Here is a 16,905-nt window from a genome sequence, read left to right on the forward strand (position 1 = left end):
AAGCAATCCACTTTCCAAGCAGTTATTCATTATTCATCATTTCATTCGATTTCAAATATGCCGCCTGAGCATTTGTGTTGCCTACTTGTGAGCGCAATTGGGGTACAAAGGCAAACAATTGTTTGGAGGTCGACTCTCAATTGCCTGGACTAAGCCCCCAGAGAGTCTGTTTGTATTGGTGCTCCTTTGTTTGTTTGGTTGGCTTGCACTTCACTTAATTGAATCAGTGTGATTGACATGTCTCATCTACATACATACATGTATGTATGGATTGGCATCGAATGGAGGAGAATTTGTGTGCTCAGAGATGATCTCTGGCCAGCTTTGGTCTGAATGTGCTAGTGCAGGGGTGTCCTTTAGTGCAGCATTCACAATGTTCATCAATTATCAACTAAGAAGGACCCGGCAGAGGGAGACCAGAGCACAAACAGAAAAAGCAATAAATCTAAACAAAAGGCCTACCGGTCCAAAGCGAATGATATGGGAGGCCAGCAAGGACGTGGCCATAGATTATGCCCATGTATTCAGCAGCTAGAAAGTCTTGTTTATGACCACCTTTAGCCCCGTTGCCAGTTTCCCTCTGGACAAAACAGGGAGCAAAGGTCAATGTGAATTGGCTCCAGATTTTTGGTTCATTGCCTGTTGGGGCTATATAGCACTCCATACCATACACATGGAGCAGCTGGATTTTGGTATATATGACTAAGAAATCCCTGATTTTTGCAATGTTTCTCCTCCGCTCCAAATTGGTTCAGGCAAAAGGCGAAAAGTTAGACCAACTAACCGGCAGGCACAAACTACAAGCTGGCACTTTTTTCGGGCGCTCAAAAAGGCAATATTACGGGAAGTTTGGGTGAAAAGTGGCAGTGTTGAAGCCTTGTACAAATACAATTTAAGTAAAACAAGCTTGGCAACAAAGTTTGTGCAGTGGAAAATGTTCACTTCCCTTACTTCACTTTTTTCTACTCGTTTTTTTTGCTCGCTCTGCAGTTTTGCCTTTAGATGCAGTCACATGTGTGTGTTGGCTGAAGAACGGGTGAAAAAGCTAGGAAAAAGGGGCATGGAGTGTGAAGAGAGGCGGTAAAAGGAAGGATCAAAACGAGTAAAAAGCCAGAAGGACAAAAGCGCAGAAGAAAAGCGCTTGCCAAGGAAAACTCATTGATTGCAACACGCAGACAAGAGAGAAGGACACCGAGATGATGGGGCAAAGAGGGGGGCGGCCAAATGGGGGCGTGAGTGGGCGTTCAAAGGCGTTCACATGGCAAACATAAGTCGCACACTCAAATCAATAGCTTTGACAGCTTGGCATTGTTTGAAAAACGAACCGAAAGAGTCAAGCCAAGGAAGGAAGGTTGATCGAATAAGAGATACACAAGTGCAGGGGCGTGGTGGCGGGCTTTTCCAAAGGGGTGAGAGAGCGTGCTGCCCCTGTGTGTGTGCCAATTGCATTCATTTGACTTGACTTGGCTGCCAATTGTCTCGTTGCAATGGAAAATTTCTGCCAGACGTCATTGAAAAATCGAAAACACACATAAAACTAACAAACCGAATGGATAGAAAATCGAAATTCGAATGCTAAAGAGCTTCTCTCAATTTGTGAATATTTGAAATCATTGTATATATGAGATTTTCTGGGTCGATTGAAAGGAAACCAGTCAGCTAGATTTTAGAACAAAGCTTGGATTTCAAAGATTTTTCCTTAATTTCTGTGTGTGCTTGAAATGTTGTTATATTTTCGGAAAATGTTGCCACCGGCACGTGCTATTTTTGCACAATTTCCTCGCATCTGGCAGAGGAAAAATAAATAAATAACATTAAGCAGATGAGTAATGCAAAATTAAAGAGACAGCAGGCAATGAGAGCAAATCGGCAAAGAAAAGAGAAAAAAACAAATTGTTCAAGGATTGCAAATTGCAATTACAAAAAGCAGCAACAACAAATCGGCTAAAGCTGCCAGACGAGCCAGAAACAACAACAACAACTACAACAACAGACATCACATCAACAATGAAATGGCAAAGTAAAAAGATAAAAACTACCTTGGCCCAGTATTGAAAGCGCCTATAAAACTCATCGCCCCAGTGTGTGGGTGTGTCTTATACGTTGATACTATATCCGTGCATATAGTAGATACAGATACTTGTGCAGGGACCAACTGATTCTGCCTCTGCCACTGCCGCAGCAGCAACAACACCAATAACCAGTCAGAATAAATGTCGTTGCACACCATCGAACCACCCCGCTTCACCCCTCTCCCACGTAGCAAAGTGCATTGAAGACGTGACCAAGTCGCCAAAAAAAAAAAAAATCACAACCAAGACAACTTTCGTTTCATTTCATTTAAGTTTCAGTGCAACGTGGCGTATGGTTATTATGGTTCTGTTTGTTACACTGGAAAAAACTAGCATATATACATATCGAAAATGATATATTTACTAAAGATGACATGAAAGTTAAGTGATAATTACACATTTAAGGAGACTACTATAATAAATTTAGCTGTTGGTTATACTTTTTTTTTTAAATATTCTAATAGTTCAAAAACCTTTTACGGTGTTGCTAGCATAAAACTGAGGAGTTTCGAACATGAGCAGAAGGACGGTTGATCAGGGGTGTTCAACAGTCTTATCAGTGACAAAGTTTGCCCAAGTCAAGCACTCGACATATTTGTCGACCAAAGATTGGAGGAGGCACCACCAACCAGTAGACGGCACAGAAAAAGTGCAAACAAGAAATATAAAAAAAAAAAATGGAAAATAAGGGAAAACCTGGCCAACCTCAATGCTGTCGCTGCAGCCTGATAAGACACACACATACTGTGCAAATTGGCCAAGTCATAAAGGCGAACTCAATTTGCTGTTGATCACGTTCCTTTTTAGCCATTTCCCGCAGACCAACTAGTGCAACAATGGAAATCTTTTTATTACCAAAGAAGTGGGCCAGCCAAATAGAAGAGTAAAGCTAAAAGAAATACAATTAAAATTATTTATTAGCCAGCCGACAACAGAAATTGGCCGAGAAGGGATGATTGGGAGGCTGAAATTTTGGACGATGGGCTGAACAGCGAGAACTGGCGCACATTTGGCCATGTCTTTTTGGCCAGTTGCCAACCATAACAGAGCGGCAGTGGCAGCGGCAACAATGCGACCAAGTTTTGGTACGCCCATTCTGTTGCCTTTTTGGCTTCTTGGTCTAGAGCTTATTTATGTGCGTTGGCTGCAAAATATGGCGCAGAAAATATTTTCCTCTATTGCCAGCTTTTCATTTTCCATTTTTTTTTTTTTTTTTTTTTATTTTTGCAGCAGCCAGCAGCATCTTGTATATTTTTTTCTGGCTTATTTACTGCACAAGTAGCCAAAGCTAATTGGGTGGCCATCGAGGGGGTGGCGCGGCCAGACTGCATTCTGCATTCTTAACAATGTTTATGGAAGGCAAATATTTGTTGACTATTGCCTGACATGGAGTGGCAGTTCTTCAAAGGCTGTAGCTGTTGTCGTTGGATCGCAATTTTCGTCAACTTAGCCAATTAATTATAATCGATTATAAATGATTGGTGTTTTTTATATTCACTTTGACTTGTTAACATTTCTTGGATGATATTTTAATAAGCCTTAGAGAATTTCATATATGAGCCATGCATTCGTCACCATCCAATCTGGGAATCTCTCGTGTTGCCGGACAACTTAAAATGCCATGTAATCACATTGGCTGCGGCTTCGGTTTCTTCGGTGGCTCAGCCTCAGCCATTCTTATCAGCAGAAAAGAAACAAGAAGCCCGAAGAACGCTGAGCGAAGAACGAAGAATGTTGAGCCAAAAAGTTTCAGCAAGCAGTGATAAGTTAAGTCACTGAACTCGATCTCCACAGAAGCACACAGCGCACGGTTCTTATCAGGAGCGCGTATTATTTGCTTTACCCAATAATTTTCGGGGCGCTGCCTCTAAAATAATTGCCAAAAATGCTATGGTTATGGGAAGCGAAAGTGAAAGATTGATTGACAAATCGTGGGAACGATATACAGATGTGTATCTAAGAAGGAAGGGCATCGCAGGACAGGAGCAGGGTTCAATTACCTGGCGGCGCGAAGGTAAACGAGCCAGATAATAGATTCGGCGATGTGAATAAACTCATTTCTCTGCTGCACTCGCAGCACATCATTTGCCCTGATGTATTACCTCTCCCAAAAACAGATTTGCTAATTAAATGGCAGCCATATGTATAAGGCGTATTTCCAACAAAAATTAATTAAGGAATTGTCACATCAATCAGACGGCAAATTATGGGCTCTCGTCTTTCTTTGCATCTCCTTGTGCACAAGAATTTTTAAATAAACAAATAAAATGCAGAAAATAGATTTATGCCCGTGTGCAGCAAAATTTATGACAGATGTAAAAAATGTCGCTCGTTCTATAATATCTTTTCTTTCACGGTTTTATGTGTGACGTTGATTCCTGTGGCAGAAGTGGGATTTGCCATCCGAGAATCGCGAACTGAGACTGACCAGCTGCCCGGTGGCCATATTCATGGCCCTGACTGACACTTTCACTTATAAGGAAATTGTAAAAACAAAAAAAAAAATAGCGAAAATGTGGGAGTGCAGAAAACACTTGCGTTGATAATGAGAAAAGTTTCGTCTTTTTGTTCTGCCTACACTTGTTGTTCTTTCTTGCAATGCTTTCTTTTGTTTGGACGATGATCCTTGGTCTGGTAATGAGATATGCACTTGGCGACTTTTGTTTACAGTGCTTCGTCTTATTTGTGTGCAAGGGGAGAGGGGGGGAGGTGGGGCTCAAGTATTATTCTTTGTAAAGATCTCGCACTTGGCTGTGTCCAGGTGTTGTGGCCTGTTCGAAATGGATTCGTTTTCTTGGGAAAATCTGCCGGGCTTTTTCAATTACCCAACCACCAGCTGGTTATGTTTATTCCAATTAAAATCCGTTGACCAGGTTTTTTAAACAAGTCTGATTCTAAAACCTTATGGGCTTATGTTCCAGTTGACAAACTGGAAACTACAAACAATTCTTTGTAATATGAACTTTTGGGGTCTTTCCAGAAAATAGCGTCATAACAATTACTGAATTTTTGTTTACTTATCACTCACCGACCTAAACCTAATCTAAAATAATTTCAAATAAATGAGAAACAAACAAAAATTGTATTTTTAATTTTAATAATAAATTTTGAACATCAAACATCGACCTGCATTCACTTCAGTTCCAAAATATTCAATTTCACTGACTTAATTTATTTTCAATATTTCAATATTTTCACTTAATATTGTGTAAAGAAACAAACGCCAATATTTCTTGTTTACACTTTTCTCATGGCCTTTTGCTTGTTCACAAGCGTATTCTTACATTGGCCAACCTGTCGTATGCTTAATGACGTGTGCATAATATAAATATTTTGCGACGGCAATAAATGGTTTTCTTTATGTCAGCTACAATCTATTACTCAACAATCACAGAGATCACAAACATTCGTTGTTTACCAACCTTTTGTGAAATTATTTCCTTATGCCCTCCAGATCGATCGGCAACGAATAATATGTATTTATATATAAAATTCACTAGCACGGATATCCAAAATGCTGCTGAAGTATTCCAAAATGCAAAGTTTACGGAGTATCCAAGACTTAATTTATTTTAACACTTTAATGCGGAACTAATGGATTCCGCCTCTTGTACTTCTGTTTATTTTGTATTCCAAAAAAACGAAAATCTGTATAAAATGCACGAAAAGCGAGTAGAATTATTCTCTTCTCTCGTTTCGTCGGTTGTTTATGTTTTGGCAGAGATTTATAAATATTTTTGCACTACACTTTGACACTTTGCTTTTCCAGATTGAATATACAATTCAACAAAATGCAGTTTTGTGTTGAGATGGGCAGCAAAATAATCCCATTTGCTTCTTCGGTGTTGCGGTTTTGTATTTGTTGCTATATTTTTAGAACACGCACTTTTTCGAAGTGAAATTCTTGTTTAATTTGTTTTTTTTTTTGGCACTTTCGAGTTTCTACCCTTTTGGTTTTCGGTTTATTTCTGTTTCGGCGGCATCACTTTTTTGTGTGTTGCCTTCTATTTTAAGCAGTAGAAATATTCTGCGGTCAGCGATTTAAAAATAACAATAGCTCCACGAGCAGGAAAATCGAATGCACTTCTTGTTTCACTGGGATTTTGTTTTCTATTTATTTGGCTTGAAGAATTGGAATATTGATTTCCAGTCGCAGAGATGAATTAGTGTTGTTTTGATTTGACTTTGATTGGGGCTGTTTCTTATTTGTGCTGGCGTTTCCACTCGAAGAACGCGATTGTGCTTCAGTTGTTTAGCGATTTCGGAAGCGAGCTTCTTCGGCTGCTCAAGAGTCCACGTTTAACCGCTGCGGCGTTCCACTCACTTCGATGAACATCTTGTAACTATTTTCAAAAAGCGCACGAACGCAGCTGCAGAGCGACAGCCAACCAACCAGCCAACGCCAACCAGTCGGTGGCACAAGCCATAAGAACCGAACCAGAGAGCCGAGCGGAGCGGACAAGAGAGCTCCACGCTTAAGAGAGCGAAGAAGAAGCGAAGGGGAGCAGGAGCATCCGCGGTGCTGCTGCTGGTGCTGTTGTGTTGAAGAATGTTGAAGAACGCAGATGCTCTGCTGTAACACTGCCGAAGCGAAAGCCGAGCGCCAGCCGAAGTCGCACGAACAACTGGCTGGTGGGGGGGAATGCGAAAGAGGCAGTCCGAGAGCGCGAGAGCAAGCGAACGAGGAAAGAGCGCCAAGCCAAGCCCCACAGTGCAGTTTCCAAACAGCCGCACCACCTCCCTCCCAACCGCATACCCAACAGCTCACCGCTCTGCTAACCGCCCACTGTTAGCCGCTCTGTTAGCACCGGCCGTTTGTTGTTCTTGCCTGATAGAAGCCATATGTTCGCAAATTTCATGGCTAAATGCCCAATCTAATTGCCCAAAGAAGCCACAGAATAGCATCACAGCCCAACCACTATCCCCTTTATTGGGCATGAATATTTTGTTTTTACTATTTCAATTTTTTGATGAGAATGCTTAACGAATTCCCAAAATCCTGCTCCAGTATGCGTAACAAGTAACAAAACGGCTATGAATCAGTCGGAAGTCGGAATTTTCCAATATTGACAACTACAATTGTAAGCAGAATTTATATTTATGTTTTTTATTATTGTTTTTCAAAACAATTAGACATCGTGGGTAGGATTGGAACTTATTAAACGAATCACTGCTAGAGCTCCCCACCGTCCAATCAAAACTTGGTTGTTTCCAAGTCTAATTTACGGATAAGTCCTGTTGCTTGGTCTTACCAATTGCTCGCAAAGTTTGCCATTTGCCTGGGCTCGATTGTTTCTTCCCGGTCATTAAAGTCACTGAAAGTATTAACCGAACAACACAAATAACTATGAACGGACAACAATGAGGCTTAAGCACAATAAGCGCTTATTAAATGCCCTGAATGCGAATCAAGTTTCAGCTAAATGGAAAGTGCCAGTCGAGGACGCGGGCAAAGTAGCGGTAAAAACAATGAAAATGCCATGGCCGGAAATTCATGCAACGGAAGTTGAAGAAAAGAAGAAGAAGAAGAAGCAGTTGCGCAAGATGGGGTTGGCGATGGGCTGCTGCCAATGCCACTTGGGAGCCTCAGTCACCCGCAAGACAGTTCCCAGTCGCCACCCCCTCGGTGTTTTCCCCTTCTCCCAAAACAATGATGGCCAGCTGCTACTCAATGAGGTTTCCTTAACCAGGCTATCTCTTTGAGTTCCTTTTGTTTCAAATTTTCAGCATAATAACTTTGAGGAGATATTTTTAGTTTTAAAGGAAATCCCTTTTGTTTTGCCAAACAGTTAAATTTACTGCAAGCTTAAAAATCCACATAAATATAAAGAAAAAACAGAAATAAATTTATTTTCATTGGAAACTGTCAGACTTAAATATTTAAGTGCATCCAGCTTCAATCTTCTTATTAGACATTGTGTGGATGTTATTGTGAATATCCTAGCAAAAAAGAAGTTGGTCCTTAAATATGCATTCCGGCTTAAAACTTTCATCCGCCCGCTAGTCTTTCGTTTTTGCTTTCACATCCGTTTGGCCCATATCCTGACTCAACCCGTTTCAAGCATCTTTTTGCTCGTTTTACCATTTCTCCCTCGAGTTTTCCTCAAACTCAACAGTCATCCGAAAATTTTGCATGCCTTGGCAGAAACAAAGCGAGCGCAAAATATTCTGCCGCCTGGGAATTGAAATGGCTAAAACAAGTGGAGGACAGGACACAGAAGCGGATGCTCTCCGGCTCGATTGAATTTCATGCAAAATGCTTTCGTATCAGGCGCAAGGATAAAGGATACAAGATGCCACACGAAATTTGCCAAGAATCAGCACGAACAGACTGCAATCGAAGGAATTCTAAAAATCAAAAATAATATTCTAAGGCATAAATCAAGGCGGACCAATACGTCCCGCTCCGCCCGATTTGATAAATGACCGCCTCGGCACTTAGCACGTGCTCTCAGTCAGTCCTGGGAGTCAGTCACTCAGCTTGTCCAGGCACAAGGACACATATGTATACACGGGGACCCTTGCAAATGTTATTTATGGGGCTATGGGCGAATGCAATTTGTTGTGGTCAACAAATCGCTACACACGAAACTCTGTTTTGTGGCCAAAAATGAGCAAGATCATTAGAGAGTCGGACGGATGATGGGGATGGGGACCAAAGGTTTATTAGTCACTTCCAAGGAATGCGAATCCCAAAATCCCGAGTGGCGTTGGCGTTGGCGATGGCACCAACGAAAAGGTGAAGGCGAGGCTCCAAATATCACAAACTCTGCGCTAAAAGCAGCCAAAGAAACGAGCTTAAGCCAAATGGCGTTAATCCATGAATTATTGCCTAAAAGCATGCCAAAGCGCATTAAAGTCGAGGGGTGACAATGACATCGAGGAGCTGTGGAGGCGAGGAGGACTCCCCCTGGACGGAAAGGTGAGCGGATCAGGCAGGTAGCCAAAGGACAAGCCAGCAACAAGATATCAATTGAGCATTAGACAGTCTCGAGAAGTGGGATACTCTCCAAAATAAACACAATTTTTTTTGTAAAAGGAAGAGGCTAGATTTTATTAATATACATTAAAAGAAAGCTTAAAGAAAAGCTTAAATGCTAGATCAAGCTGAACTACGAAACGAAAGCATTTGAAATTGATTTAATAAAAGTTTACAAATCGAGCTGCAAAACTTAAATACCCCACATATCCCCTGAGCATTAGAAATGCCCATGAAAGTGCCAATGGGGAACATGAAACATACATTTTGATTTTTTAACTCCAAAAAGACACGGCGATAAAACAGAAAAAAGAGCAAAAAAAAAAACACAAAAAGGCAAAAGTAAAAAACACTGACCGCAAAATAAATAAGAGCCCAACGATAATAAAAAGGGGTAAAGCGAGCCAAATGTTTTGGACCGCACCCATCAGCAGAAGCGGACCAATCAGCCACGCCCCCGCGCTGCGGCGCATCCCCCCGCCCTAGGCTATATATATATGTATGTATATCGCACTTTTCTGTGTGTCACAAGTTTAGAGTTATTCATATCGTTTTTTTGCAAACCGCTTTTTGTTGTACGAGCATTTCTGTTGTTTTTATGAGTATTGACATTATAATCAACGCCGTTTTCAATTTCAACCAACCTTCCTGGGCCACAAAAAAATAAAAAATGGGCATCCCCCTTCCGCTGGACCGAAAAAACTCCTGTTTACTTTTGGGTTGGTTTCTGCTCCTTTTTATTTCCACTCTTCTTTTGGCCAAAAAAAAAAAAATATATGTAAATTATAGCTGAGTGTATTTGTGTGTGTGCGTTTGGGCCATGCGTCAGTCACCTGAGTATTTCATTTTTTCCATGCTGAATGCTCCCGTTTTTATTGGTCCGACAGATAGTTTTGGAGCTGAGCTGATGCCAAATCCCCAAAGAATTTCGATTTGAGACGTATTCCATTTCCATTTGGCTGATGGCCAGGCGGGGAATCTTGCTGGAAGTTGAGTGGAAAGTTTCTTGGGGGAATTTATGACTTTAAAAGTATTGTCTTTAAGTTCGATTAGTTATTCTTATACATTTTTACTAAAACAACCTACAATATTTACAATTCAACAGAATAGGCTTCCTCCCATTCTATATATACCTACTTACAGGTCAAGCATCTCACTGGAACTCTTCTGGCTGACAATTAGCTTAAACTGTTCCCCGGGCGACCTAAATCAATATTGGGCCACTGACCAAGTCTGGCCATCATTGTGATTTATGGTGCACCTACTCCGCCCCCCAACAAAAATGCTGCAGTTGAGTCAATATTTTTGCAGTGAGCAGACCTATTCGATTTCAGACCTCCAGCTCCAAATTCTGGGATTTGAGGTGGGGGCTGTGGCGGGCGTAAGTTGACCTTTGTTTTAAAAGCAAACAATGACAATGAACGATGTGAAAGACAAACCGAAAGCACAAAACCCAAAACCGAAAACCAAATGAAAGTCCAAACGAATTAAGTTATGGTTATTGACATTTAATGCACACATTTCACTTGCTCCCTTCTGGATTCCCGTTGACAGACGAGCTCTGTTCGAAAAGTGCCTCCGGAGGGGGTGGTGGTTAAGTCCAGCTAAGCGTTTAATATGATCCCAGCGAGACTGCAGCACGTACATACATATATACCAGCAAACAAACGGCTCCTGCCGCTTGTATCTGTATCTGTATCTGTACCTGCAGCTCTGCATTTGAATCTGTGAGTTTGTCTGTCAGTTTTGGGTCGGATATTTGATGCTCTGAACAAACATTTTTTCAGCGTTTACGGATTGCACCAAAGCTGCTGGTAAGCTGAGATCCTACATTTTTATAGCACCAATCTTCGATTACCTAACATATTTGAAGTTGAGTGAATCGCAGAGTGTAAGGGTATACTCGATTCGTTGAAAGAAGGAAGTGTTTCCGTCCTTGAAATTTCTCCCTTGCACTTTTAATACATCCAATCTATATAACATTAATTATTATTAGATTAGGATCTATTAAAATTCGACGGCTATTTCCGCTGCATCTTCGCTGTCCCTCACCTTGCAATCCAAACGCCGACCACATCCATCATTACAAATTTTCCATTGTCTTGAATTTCAAGTGCAATGTCTGGCCGCCGCCACCTCCTCCGCTTAGCCACCCACAACCGTCGTTTTGTTTCCCACCATGAGCTTTGTTGTTGTCTGGGTCACGTTGCCAATATAGTTGTTGCTACTACTTTTTTTTTATTGGCCACCCTCAGGGCCAAATCCAACCCCCTTTGCCGCTAACCTTTTGCCAGACAATTAGTCTGCGCGCATGCGTCGCCAGCTTCATTGTCAACTTGGTTTTTTGGCTTGTCCGCCAATTGCCATCCGTCCGCACGTCCGTCCATTTGTTTGTCCGCCGGTTTCGTTGCCGTCGTCGTCGTCGTCGTCGTCGCTTTTCCCATATCCCAAGTATCGGGCGTAGTAAAATGTTAATTAAATTCAATTAAAATGCGCTGCGAGTCTTCGACGAAATGTTATTCACATTTCAAGGTTAATTTGACGTGCCGCCTCCAAAGCGCTTTGAAGAAGTGCCAAACTTTACAGCGGTTTTAGGCTTGATTTGTGTGTGCTTGGACCAACTGCAAAGTTCAATCGTTCAGTTGGTTCCGCAACATTGGATTTATTTTATGCGCGATTTAGTTGAGGGCTAAGCAAGCTTAAGTACGGAATGGAAAAGTTTTTAATTGCCGATGGCAAAAAGTCCCCGCCATCGAAGTCTGGAATTCTAGGGGATGTTTGTATGTGCAACCATTAAAGATATCAGCATTAATGGTTGCCTCTTAATGATTAAGCGATTTTTTTCGAATTTAAAATCAAAAACTATAAAAGTTGAAGCTTAAATAAAGATATATATAAAGGTATGAATCTCAAAGTGTACTCTTTCTTCTGTATTTGAACATAAATGCATATGGCTCACTAATTTAAAAGGAAAATATTTGTGCTTTTATGATTTTAATTGATTAAAAACATTTAGGATAAAATCTCTCAAACTTCCATCGAGGCTAAATAAAATGTTATAAAAATCCAGCTGTGACCTAACCATCAACCACAACATTTTCACAGCGAATAGAAACGCAAGTGGCACACAAGGATATTATTAATAATAAATTGACTAAAACAGCATTAAGCCGAAACCGAATTGTAATAAAAATTATTTAGCTGGCCACAAATTGAGGGAGTCGCTGTGTCCCAGATCCAGATCCATAACCCCTCCCACCCCTCCGGGTCGGTGGCCACCCCCTGCGGCGTCAGCTGCCACTTAATGACTGAATGAATGGCCAACACGTTGCCGCGCGGTGGGCGTCAGGGGGCGTGGCTTCAGCGGGGGGAACGGCTCAACCGGTGGCAAGGGGGAAAGCATGGCCAACAAAGCATTTAATGTTTTTATTTGCGGGCGGCAGAACCTGAAAGTGGCAGCCTGTGCTCCTCTTTAGTGGGGCTTTGCGGCAGGACTCGTGACAAAACGGTTGCTGCCCAAGGGTGGGTCGTGCAACATGTTGTTGCTGTGCCGCAACGCTTTAAAGGGGATTTTTCCCAGAATTTAATTCGTTGGATTTGCCCCTAGAAACGGTTTACCCAACTCTGTGAGATTAATTGGACGAGGCCCTCAGTGATCCAAGGATCAGACCTGATGCCCGTTTGGCTTATAATTCGACAATTATCGAAATGATTGTGGGGCTTAGGCTGGTGTGTGGTTTCTAGGTGATTTCAATTGGATTATTGTAATTGATTTTGAGGGAATTGGTAATGCGATATCTGGACAAATGCAATTATGTGCCTATTTATGTGTATGCATTGAAGGTAATTTGGATGGCACTTTAAACCAGTCCTTATACATTAAATTTCTAAAATTCATAATGATTTTAACTTATGAATAATATTTAAAATGTTTTTTAAACTATCAGCGTATCTAAAGAACTGAAACGTACTGTAAGTACTTTTGCTGTACCATGAGTAGTTAAACTCGATTATTCCAATCCAGCAGCTCCACAATTTTCCCTGTCCACTCTAGATCTCAATTTCCCCACCCAACTGGTCATATTTTCCCACATTTTCCACTGGCCAACAGCCTTGAACCCTCACCGCCTTCAGTCCACTGATCGCACATAGTAGTTCGTCTGTTCTCGTTTTCTCGCAATGAATTTCCATTTCATCTTTATTAGTTTGGCCTCCTTTTGGCGCGGTCTTTAAACAAGAACTTTGGCACAAATTGCACACGCAGAGCGAACATTCCGACTTGCCTCGAGATTTACAGAAGGCGAAACAGAAACGGCCACAGAAACAGAATCACAATCTGAAATTTATGCAGTTCGTCCGCTGGTGACCACAAAAATAGAAGCCACTTCAAGGCGCTGACTGACTCAGCTCGACTGCTGCCGCTGCTGCTGCTGCTGCTGTCGGCCCAATGTTTGTTTAATCTGTCTGCCTTGGGATTTTCCTTTATTTCCCCGTCGCTTTTTGGGTCAGTTTTCAGTCTTTCAGTTTTGCGAAAAATTATAGAATTTATTTCTGCGCCTCTGCTTAATGCTGAATGCTCAGACCTCAGTCCATAGAAAAGGGAAGGCGGCGAAATGGCTCGTAAACATTTTAAGTCTGCGCTGGCCGGTGAGTGATTATTTGCCAAGTGTATCTGCACACGTCAAGCGATAAGCGAGTTAGCGAAATTAGCGACAAATCCCAGCCACGAAATATATGTTTAGATAGCTCGACAAGAGCCACAAAAAAAGAAAAACAGAGGAAAAGAGCCCACAAAAAGGGCCATCACGACAGGTCCGAGTGATATGATAAGCGGCAAGAACAGGCCAATCAACCCAAGACAATGTGTGCATAAGGTTAAGATCTGTTTAGATCCGCTAATCCAGCGACTTATCTAGATTCGTTCAACAAAATATGGTTCAACAAAGATGATGACAAATGTATGCGAGTGTAGTCAGGCGATTCTTCATTTAAATATTTTGGTTTAAGAGTAGTACTTATAAAGTCATTTATTTGACGCTAATGTAATCTTTGACTATTAATCATCATTTCTTTTATATTTTTTTTTTATTTGCATTGCGGTTATTAAACATTATAACAAAGTTACTTAATAGGTCAGTAAATAGAAGGTATATAATGTTCCAAAATATATTTATTGAAGTAACAAGAGGGCAATTCACAAATCCTTTGCCAATTTATGGTTCGACCTTAGAGGAAGTGCCTTCATCAGTGGCTAGAGTTTCCCAAATCTGCGCTGCTTTAGATACCTATTCGACAAATCGCTGGCCATTTCGTCTTGAGCCTCAGAAGATACATATGTATCTGAAGCTGCGAAAGTCGACTAAATAAATAGTTACGAGTAAAAGCGGGATTTCGGGGATCAGCGGGGGCCAGGGCACTCTACACATGTCGCGCACAATTGCCACTAATTTAACGTTGGTTTTTCTTTCATTTTCCCTCTTGGCGCAAAGCTTTCTTATGCTTAAGTCTGCCTCCAAAGCTGACACTTTGCGCTGCTACTTACACACACATTACACTCGCACTTGTGTGTGGTATGCCCCCAGATACAGATGCGGCTGGAATGGGACCACACTTGAGAGCATTACTAATCTGTGTCTTTTTATAAAGCCACGCCACTGCGAGGTCAGGCCCCAGAAGAAGAAACCAGCAGCAGAAGTAGCAAAGCATCCACGCCAACGACGATGATTCGCCGGCAAAGTATCTCTAATGAGACATAAGCGCAGAGCACTTCAGTGCCCAACTTAGTTGGACATCTCTCTCAGATTCTCAGATTCTGGGGGCACTCTCCTTCTCTCTATTCTTAATACCCTACACAAGAGGCTATACTTTATAGATAATTATGTCTTGAAATCTGCTTTAGATTGTTCCACTAAGACCTCATATATGTGCATTCTAAGGTTGATATCATTCAAAATCTATTAATTTAATTTAGTATCGTTTTTAGAGACAAGAGTATAGCAAGTAGCTAATCAAGAACTAATAGTTTCTTGTACCCCTTTTCACTTCTGATTGTGGCCCTTGGATTGGCCGGGTAAAACGTCACTTTGTGAACAATTTATGTAACCGAATGATTGTAGGCGTGCCAGCTACTCCTCAGGAAAGCCTCCTCTCCACAGAATATTACCTAAGACATAAAACATTTCCCAGGCGGGTGACAGAAAGCAGAAGTGCGGATCGGAGGGAGATATAGTAGTGGGAATGTGCATTGTAAAGATCTGGAAATCAACGCTGTGGCCCCAACCAGCGATAAGAATCTCAAGTGCAAAGCAGCCAGCGAAGCGTTCGACAAAAAAAAAAACGAAACACAGATACAGATACACAGGCGCAGATAGAGATACAAATACAGATAGGGAAAAGTATCTGCTACTGCTGGTGGCTTTACAGCCTCAATAGTTGTCTGCTATTTGAATAAGTATTTTTCATTGAATTTCGTTTCGTTGTGGAAATTTTCAGAGTGAGAGAAGAGGGAAAAAACTAGTAATTAAGATGCACGGCGGAAGCGAAAAGATGGCGAACCTCTGCTCAAATTGTGGGCGGCTCTGTGGGAGTGGGCGTGGCATGAAAAAGCTCGACGTCCGTTTCACATGAACAATTCGTGGCGATAATTTATAGAATAAATGAAATGCACTTCATGGCTATACACACAAAAAAAAAAAGAATACTATATACTAGTAAAAAAACTACCTCCGGCGGCGACCAAGTCCGTTCCGTAATTAATCTATCTGCGGTTTTTGACGTGCTTTGAATAGTCCCAGCGATTATGGCTCGCTGATCATCATCATCAGCATTAACATTAACATCAACATCAAAATCAACATCTCATCTCAGCTCAACTCAACTCAACTGAACTCATCATTGTGTGGGCTTACCACAAAAGGTACCGAGCTTATTAGATGCCACCTTCTTTTGACTTATGACAAAACAACAAAAGTGCGCACATATATACTAATAAACGACGCGACAGCCAAAAGAATGCAACTTAATTTGTATGCCAAAAAATATAATAATAAAACGACCCAAAACAAAACGAAGCATAACGAAACGAAAGAAGCGACAAGTCAAACAAAAAGATGAGCACTCAACAAAGGAACATCGGACAGCGAAATGTCTGCGAGTATCTCAGACTCGGACTCGGACTCGGATTCAGAACCAGACTCGTATTCGGACTTCAAATGAAATCAAAAGTGCAAATGACAACAAAAGGCAGGAATCGGGGGACTCAGGTTCACGAGCAGGCCGAGATTGAAGAAGATTGAAGCACCCAGGGAAGGGGCAGGCTTTTGGTTAATGAGAGCCAGCAAAAAAACTCAGATACAAGTACAATACCACGACGCAGAAGAACCAGCAAAGAAATTCATTTTTCGAGGTGGCACTGGACGATACTTATTGATTAGCATATTGCAAGTACTGATAAGATAGGGTTCGACTGAAATATACTCTAGTTCTAGTTGTAATGAACAATAATAAATTCTCAAATGCATAAGTTTTCTATCATTTTTATAAATGGGTAATGTAGTTTAGTTAAATATATAGATAAAGATAAATATTATAAGTTCTTTATAAACGAACAATAGACAAGTAAGCAAACACAATTTTGATTTCAAAGGCATTGTAGCAACTTATGCTTGCTTTTATTCAAAATTTCGATTATTGACACAACTGAAGATCGTTTATTTGAACACGTTTCTCTCTCCAGACAATCGACAATTCTTATAAACCAAAATTTGTTGATAAAGTATTGTGCTCTGTGTAAACTTATTTAAAATTTGGTGAACTAAATTGGAATGTTTGCTGCTACTTTAGTATTTGTTAGAG

The 16,905-nt window shown here is 41.2% G+C and overlaps 1 protein-coding gene across 6 annotated transcripts in view; it reads right to left on the minus strand.

Annotated features, from left to right (window-relative positions):
* The window catches only part of LOC6732145, a 38,238-nt gene extending 31,592 nt beyond the window's left edge, over positions 1-6,646 (minus strand). For 4 of the 6 annotated variants that reach the window (XM_016178333.3, XM_016178332.3, XM_016178335.3 and 1 more), the window contains exon 1: positions 5,495-6,644. The gene's annotated coding sequence lies outside the window, so the exon portion shown is untranslated. Of the gene's footprint in view, positions 1-5,494 lie in introns of all 6 variants that reach the window. The other 2 variants (XM_016178336.3, XM_016178334.3) reach the window with 2 other exon arrangements.
* Positions 6,647-16,905: the final 10,259 nt, after the last annotated feature.

This window comes from Drosophila simulans, chromosome 2L (assembly GCF_016746395.2).
Source record: "Drosophila simulans strain w501 chromosome 2L, Prin_Dsim_3.1, whole genome shotgun sequence".
NCBI lineage: Eukaryota > Metazoa > Arthropoda > Insecta > Diptera > Drosophilidae > Drosophila > Drosophila simulans.